The 8,642-nt window shown below is 46.3% G+C and overlaps 1 long non-coding RNA gene across 1 annotated transcript; it reads right to left on the reverse strand.

Annotated features, from left to right (window-relative positions):
* Nucleotides 1–932: 932 nt before the first annotated feature.
* LOC142584351 (uncharacterized) lies at nt 933–8,076 on the reverse strand. Its single transcript, XR_012828770.1, has 3 exons — nt 7,808–8,076; nt 1,057–1,265; nt 933–966 (listed from the first exon to the last, which is right to left on the reverse strand). It is a non-coding gene; the product is annotated as an uncharacterized LOC142584351 (long non-coding RNA).
* Nucleotides 8,077–8,642: the final 566 nt, after the last annotated feature.

Below are 8,642 nucleotides of genomic sequence, written 5' to 3' on the forward strand. Positions count from 1 at the left end.
AGATGTAACGGAGCTTTGGTTTATGGTTGAACAGTAGTCGGGGTAGGGAAGAAGCAGATCGCTGCTACATTCTAGGCTCTGACACGTTAAACCACCCAATCTAGAACAAAACAACGGCGACGTTGGTTCGCTGTGCATATAACTTCTACCTTATAAACAGTCTATTCGGCGCGTTGAAGGATTCAAACGTATGCCTGTGTGCGCGACGCAGCTGTGGCAGAGAATGACCTGAAAGGAAAAGGTCGCATGGCTGAATACAGTGCGCGGCCATACGAAATAAATCTAATTCGTCAGCATCCCCTCTTATGAAACTTGATGCACCCTATGACATTAAGCAAAAGTCCTTAATTTTGTTTGTGCGAGTGTTCATGTGCCCACGAGTTATCCGTTAATCTCTCACCGCACTGCCATCTCGCAGCTTTTTGGTGAGCTCAGTTATTAGAGCAACTACAGCCAAATGATAGTGGCGGTGCTATATGCATTCGGTCCTTCAACCAGGTGTAATCTTTATGGTCAAGTCTTTTTCTAGGCAAAGCAATATTGTATAGCAAGCTCTCTGCAAGGTGACGGAATATTGATTTCTTTTTCAATTTTTTCGTCCAGCTTAAAAAGACGATTTACTTATTAGAAAATGAGAAAATTATCTCACAATTTCGAAGTACACAGAAAAAAAGTACCCGTTCTTCCCAAGGGTTTTTTCTTGTGAAAATTTGCGTGCGCAGAGGCTTTGCAAAATCTCTATAGACTCCGAGATAATCGCTAGCACGCCGGTGCGTGTCAGCGATGAGAACTAATCTTTGGCTGCCGGAAGATATTCGTGGCTCAGCGCTACAGCATCGGCCTGATGTGCTTGAGGAATCTGTGGGACGTAGGTACAAATTGGACGAGAAGCAGATAAATTTTAAACAAGTTTTTTTTTAATTGAAGAGCGGCAAAAACTTGGCTTGATAGAGGGAGACAATGTGGCTGAAATAAACCAAGAATAGTGAATCACTTTATTAGTAATTAAATAGACATACATTAATGTCACTAAAAAAGACAGTAAAAAAAACCTACCAGCGTACTGCAACCGGGCATAACTGGATGTCTCAGTTCTCTGCACACGGAGTAACTGGGGCAGAATTTCCTGTTCTGTCGCTGGGCTCAGCGTAGCCTTTCAAGAAGTGGACTGAGCTCGGCAACGAAGCATATTTTACGGTCTTCGTGTTCCGCGCCATTTATCCTGAAGAATGGGCTCACTCCAGCTTTTTGGCACGATTCGCCTTCTGTAAGAGAAAATAAAGAAACAGGACAGAGCGCCCTTACACCCTTTGTTGTGACTCCTCATGGAAGCCGTAAACATTGAGGAGACAAAAACTCAAAGCGCGAAAGAAGTATCTTTGCGATTCCGTTTTCGTCGCGACGCAAAATTACATTCCTTCGTAAGAAACCACGCATTCGGAAGAGCTGGCCGAGGGGCAGAAAATGGTATTAGTGATCTCAATAAACGTATCTCCACTAAAAGTAACGTTTCTATTTGTGTGAAACCTGCATCACGATTCCTGACATAGCTGACCAGAGATGAACCGTGAAAAAAGAAGAGAACGACACCAAAGCGAGGTAGTAAACACACCTCTTTATGCACGCGTCCCGAGAACGGGCTTTGCAGATACCTACTGGTGCATATGCGCATCTTTAATGCTGACGGAGGCAAATGCGTAGCTCATTGCTGACGCCTGGCATCCTTCGCAAGAACGGAAACATCAAAGGACTTCCTTCGTGTAAACCACGCCGTCGGAGATGGGCAGCTAAAGTTAAATACACATGAAGTGACGCATACCAAAGGGGAACTACGTCGTAGCTTTAGCGGCAGACAGCTTAGGAAGCTTACGGAAAAGTAAGGGGCGTGCTTTTGTCGTCCTTTTCATGGTCCTCCTACTCCTGCCTTCTTGCTGGCTTTTCAAGTCGAGAATGTGCCGTACAATTATGAATTGTTGAAGGCGGTACAAGCATTTTTCTAGGAATAACTTTTATGGGTGTAATATCTTTCACTGATCTAACGCGTTCGATCATCTTATGACGATCTCCGATAGTGTGACCGATTAATACCTTGATGCACTTATCAATTGTTCAGCCATTTTCACGCAGTGAAACACAGTAAGTTCATGATCACAGCATGGCGGATACGTTATACACATTGTGTGTGTCGTTCTTTTTCTTTCGAAATCCATCCTAAATGCTCCCAGATATTTGTTATATGCTATAGTACACATTATTTGCGATATTCTCGATACGGAGAAAAAGGAACAATTATTTTTGCGGCAAGAATAAAACATGTGTGGAAGACTGTATGACTGATTCGTTCCTCAATAGAACGCTAAAATGGCAAGTGCAAATCTGCGACTAAAGTTATTCAATAAGCTTTGAGTAAATTTTTGAAACTGCCTTGAATATTTTGTATTCATCTACTGACGCTGGCACTTTTACGCTCATTTACGTTCCCTTCAAAAAGAAGAAGAAACAGACATTCGCTACTCTACTTTGCATTGACACCGATGTGAGCGACGCGATCCTATTAACCATTTAGGATGTACAGAAATACAATTTAGTTAATCAACGATTGCCGTTTCCGAAATACTTTGATGGCTAAAGTAATTATTTTGCTACTATTCTTCCGAGCGAAATTCAAGCAGAAAGAAAACTTCACTGCCCCAGCCCCTGCCTCATATTAAGCATTGTTACATGCGCTCGCCAGAACGTGTTGCACACGCATACACAGTAATAATAGAGAGTTTTGGAAGAGCTTTTCCAAAGCGGAAACGCATTATGTACATAAGAAATAGCGTCATTGCTGCGCATGCTCCGAACGTCAATTATGTTTCCTTGGTTTGCGTGAGCTGTGGTAACGTACGTTATTTGGTGAGTTTAACGTTCGTATAGTTTACGGATGTTAAGAAATATCGTTGTCGAACATGGCAGTAGCCATGGCTCTCGTTTCAGCGTGAATTCTCGTCACGGCTACGCTCCCACTCGCGTTGATCGCCAGCAGGTTTCGCCTTCTCTAAACTCACCTGAAACGTTCGTTATGAGCGCATAGCGCGTCCAATTTCTGACATTGTTCGTCGATTCCAGCGCCCGTAGGCCTGACGAGACGCGTGCGCATAGCATGGAGGAAAGAAACAAAATAGCAGAGGCCTTTACGTCATGTTTTTGAAGCTGGAAAGGCTGCCAAATTGTTGTACCATCTCTTTTCGTGCCTCCAATCTGTTCGCCGGAGCAAATAGGCGCGAGCCTTGAACTTGCATTGCTACCAGCAGCCGGAAGTGTGTGCTGCCGACGGCCAGCAGAAAAAATCCTGCGAAACTGCTGTAACACTTTTAGTGAAGAAGACGCGCTTCTGTGCTTTTCTTTAGCACGTTGAAGAAGACGGTGAAGACCCGCGCCGTAATTACTTGAGTTACTCGTTTGCTGGCTGATACTAACGCTCATAGACCCTAAACAGAACTGCCAAGCTTACACACCGCGCTCCAACGTCAGATTGTCTCGCGAATAGAATGTGCTACGAGAAAGACACGGGCCGAAAAACTTTATCTCACTTTTCAGAGGCCGAGACCAACAGCGAGAGCTTTAGAAACGCGGTTGCCATGGCAACGTTTACGTTTGGGGTACGAGTCCCAGTTCTCCTTTGCGAAAAACAGCACGTGACTTCCTCCTCACTTTCTCCAACACGTCCGTGCTGGCCGGGGCCTCTCCTACTCTTTCCTTCCGTGCCGCATAGCAACAACAGGATGGCTGCTAACGAATTGTCTTGGCTTGGAGATATTTTTCACCAAGCACCAGACGGAACACTGATTTTTAATGTCTTTCTTACGTTTGCGTTCCCCTAAATTAAACTAAACGTCTAGGAGGGACGCACATAATAACGTCCCGCAAAGGTGCTTGCTTTAATGCCCGTAAGGCCACAAGTGATACTCTAAATATGGCTAATAAAGAGCATACGGTAGAGATGGAATACTGTGCCCTTCTGTTAGCACTCGGGGACAAGAGTGACCAATTGTAATTTGGAGTCACGTCTGCGGTGGTATCTAAAAAAACTAATCTCACGATGAATGTCGATTTTCCTGCGTTATGCTTCGAGTTATGTGGCGACATCATATTTCTGAAGTCACAGTTAATAAACATCTGTAGAGATTATTCTGAGTCTTCCATCACTTCGGCTGCTTGCGACATACATTGTCTGCGGTATCGCCCTTTTTTACTATGGAAGTCGCTTGCCAATGTCGCCATTGAACATTAATTACATCGAAGATGGCGGCACAGTTCTACTGGCGAAATGATGACGAAATAGTGACGTGAAATGAATGACAAAGGCGGTATTACGACGAAGACATGATCACATAAGGTGGTAATTGTGGAAAGATAACGATGGAATTACGACAAAAGTCTGACGACAACGACATGTGGGGAATGATACGATGATGTTGACGTGATGATGGTGGTGCTACGACTAACAGATGATAAAGCTGGCATTCCGACGTTGGCACGACCACGACGCCACGATCACGATTGCATGACAACAGTGTTACGACAACGGATGCATGACAGCGATTGTATGACGGCGACATAATGATGATCGTGTGACAATGCCGATATAATCACGACTTAATGGCGACAGCATAATTGCGATAAAATCACATAGAAGGAATCACGTCGATGTACCGGTGTGACGATGATGACATGATAACAATGATATGACATTACTGAAGTGATGACAATGTTAAAACGACAGTGTGACGACGACGGCAAGACAAAAGAGGTATGAAGATGGCTGGGTCACGACAGTGGTGCGTCACGACTGCGTGACTAGAGTGGAATATGGAAGTTAGAAGGACGGCGATGTGAAGACCACGACGGCATCACGACTACGGTACAACGAATGCATGACGACGACTGTATGACGACGATGCCATGACAACAGTACGACGGCAATTGTATGACGACGAGTATGATCACAATGGCGTGACGACAATGATGTGGCGACAACTGTACGGGGAAGCTTGTATGATGACAGCGTAAAGACAACGGTATGACGAGAATCGGATAATGAAGCTGCAGTGACGTCGATAGCGTGACCACGATGACATGCTAACGGTGGTATGGCAACAGATGCATAATAGCGATGGTCAGACGACGATGCTCTGACGACGATGTCCTGACAACGGCACCATAATCACGATTGAATGACGACCACACCATTGCAATAGAATAACGAAAGATTGACGTCAATGGAACGCCCAAAGGGCTGTGCTGACAATGGCATGACAGCAGTGGTATAACAATGACTGTGTGGCGAGCGTTGTGATGACGACGGCATGGAAAGTCAGGTGACAAAGCTGGTCATGATGGACGGCGATCCAACAACCACGACTGCATCAGAACCACAAGCAAGATATCTATAGTGGCCCAAGCTATTCGAGGACTTGGACCAGCGGGTTGACGCGGAAGGAGGCACAACGGTGCCATGACGAGTCAGATTACGAAGCTTGAATGACGATGATAGAATGACCCCGACGGCACATGACCATGGCACAGGACTTAATGCTCAAACTGGTAGACAACTTGGGTCAGTGTGTCGTTGCAGACAGACAGACAGACAGACAGACAGACAGACAGACAGACAGACAGACAGACAGACAGACAGACAGACAGACAGACAGACAGACAGACAGACAGACAGACAGACAGACAGACAGACAGACAGACAGACAGACAGACAGACAGACAGACAGACAGACAGACAGACAGACAGACAGACAGACAGACAGACAGACAGACAGACAGACAGACAGACAGACAGACAGACAGACAGACAGACAGACAGACAGACAGACAGACAGACAGACAGACAGACAGACAGACAGACAGACAGACAGACAGACAGACAGACAGACAGACAGACAGACAGACAGACAGACAGACAGACAGACAGACAGACAGACAGACAGACAGACAGACAGACAGACAGACAGACAGACAGACAGACAGACAGACAGACAGACAGACAGACAGACAGACAGACAGACAGACAGACAGACAGACAGACAGACAGACAGACAGACAGACAGACAGACAGACAGACAGACAGACAGACAGACAGACAGACAGACAGACAGACAGACAGACAGACAGACAGACAGACAGACAGACAGACAGACAGACAGACAGACAGACAGACAGACAGACAGACAGACAGACAGACAGACAGACAGACAGACAGACAGACAGACAGACAGACAGACAGACAGACAGACAGACAGACAGACAGACAGACAGACAGACAGACAGATAGATAGATAGATAGATAGATAGATAGATAGATTAAAAATGCCTGAAGAAGGCAAAGAATGCTAATTTGCATAAATAACAAACCTTCATTCGATAAGCAACAATTGTTAAGGGAAGCCACAACACGGTTCAGCCTCCAATGCCAGCAATCTTCAGAAGATAAACCAAACTTGTTAAGGAAAGTCAAGAAAATACATTGATACAACAGCGCCATTGACGATTGCCTAACACTGCGCACTGGAAGACATCTATACTTGCTTGCGACTGTTTACTTCTTTTTTCTCTTGTACTAGTTACCTCGATGTACCTTTATATTGCAGAAAAATAAATATTTGCCTTTACGACAGAGGATTGCAGCATTTCTAACCTTGCTTTCCAGAAAAACACGATGCATTTCGATGCCTATACAGCGACAAGTTACTCTAATTCTTTGACATTGAGCCTCTATTCAAAGACATTGCGCTTTTCTTTTATGTTCTATTTCGTTCTTTTGAATGTTTCAGCAGGGTGTTTCTAGAGTAAATATACGTAAAATAATAAGGCGCCCCATAATCACACTCAAGTACTATAGCATACCTCCGTCGTGTGCAGCGCATTCGCTTGCAGACGCCCAACAAAGGGCGTAACTATAAAAAAATACTGGCTCTTCCCTAATCGAGTGTAGATGTAAGCATGAAATGGTTACCGGCAAAGCGGGTTGATTGTAGATGATACTAGCCAAAATCTTAAAGTGGGTGGTGTGCATGTTCGCAACGGCACACCACACCGCACCATATCGCACCACGCCATATATGGCACTGGTCCGTATGGGCGCAATAATTTGCTGTTACAGACCGAACCTCAGTGCAAGTCTCGTCTCGGTCAAACAGCCATCTGCGGTTCGGCCGACGATGGCGGCGCGCCTGCGCGCCGCCGGACTCACGGATTACTGGCGTTGAAAAGAGCACTCGGCGCCGAAAGATGACAATCGTGCGTATGGTGCGCTGTATTTGCCTTTTGAACGTCGCCTTATAGGAAATGAAAAATAAAACTTCAGCCTACTAGAAGTTACAGCTTGAATGATACTGTGAACAAACGTTAGGAATAAGTCGGAAGCAATATATCTTGTAACTTGTTTGGGAACTAACTAGCATGGTGTAACGCGGTCTTGCATGGCTGGCCGGATGGTCTCGTTTCACTCCCATATCTTACCCAGACGTTCGTGTTCGTGTTTCCAGATAAACGCTCTGTCTTTTGTCTCAAGGTGACTTGATGGTCACCGACAACACGAGCTAACGGAATTTCATGCTTAAAAACTTGAATGCCAACGACGATATCTTCGATGCCTCGCAAAGACCTTAAAGGTACAGTCGCGTGCAACCATGACTTGCAACATCCTTGTTCGTGGTCGAAGGGGCTCAAGGGCTGCGACGCGGCTCTGAGATGTGAAATAGTGGTTTGATAAATACCACTAATCGAAGCTGAGTTTAGGTCTGGAACTTACCCTGTGTCCGCGCAGCCGTTGAGTCTTGGAAACCCTTCGACCACGGTCACCGGTGTAGGAGGTCATATTGCACGTGACTGTACGTTATACTGGCCTCCTCCATCCCCTGAAGCAGAGTCGAGCAGATCCGGCGTTCCACAAACTCGGCTGTATACAGAGCACAAGCGCGCAAGCCGAGCGTGTGACTCGCTCTCGGAGGAGGAAATGCCAGATGCATAATCACGGGACTACTGCCAATGTCCGATGTTTCACCTTCAAAGCTCCCGGCACTGCCGGAAGAACCGGCGGATGCGTCGGTGGAACGAGCGTTCCTCGCGACGCCAGCGAGCAGTTTCCTTGGTTGCCTAGGTTACGGTGGACAGTCGCCAACAGCGGCGACGCTGTGCTGTGATGACGTTGCGACGCTTCTATAGGGACTACTGCTCCGACGACAGGGCTCGGAGCGCCTCAGAGCGCTCGAAGATGGGGGAGAGCTATCGAAAAGCACCAGCGGAACGCAAGGCGCGCAGCCTTTTTCAACCAGCCGAAGACAACGCCGCTCGCGAGAGCGATCTAGAGCGCTCCGAAACGGCCAGCCAAAGATGTCGTAAGACTGATATGATCAGAGCGGAGCGTTGCAGCGGGTTCATTGAGCGGATTCTGTCCTTCGGTTATTTTTGGCAGTAATAATTTGCAAGTTTCTGGAGTAGTTCGCTGCTTGCCAAGAGCAGTGCACGAGAGATAGTCGATATTGTTTCCCATACCTGATGTAGTTTAGAGGGCCGAGGAGGATTCCAATCCGTATTTGTAGACGGAACTAAGCTCCCTGAACAACTCACGATTGCACATCTGTTCG

Source organism: Dermacentor variabilis, chromosome 6, assembly GCF_050947875.1.
Source record: "Dermacentor variabilis isolate Ectoservices chromosome 6, ASM5094787v1, whole genome shotgun sequence".
Lineage (NCBI taxonomy): Eukaryota > Metazoa > Arthropoda > Arachnida > Ixodida > Ixodidae > Dermacentor > Dermacentor variabilis.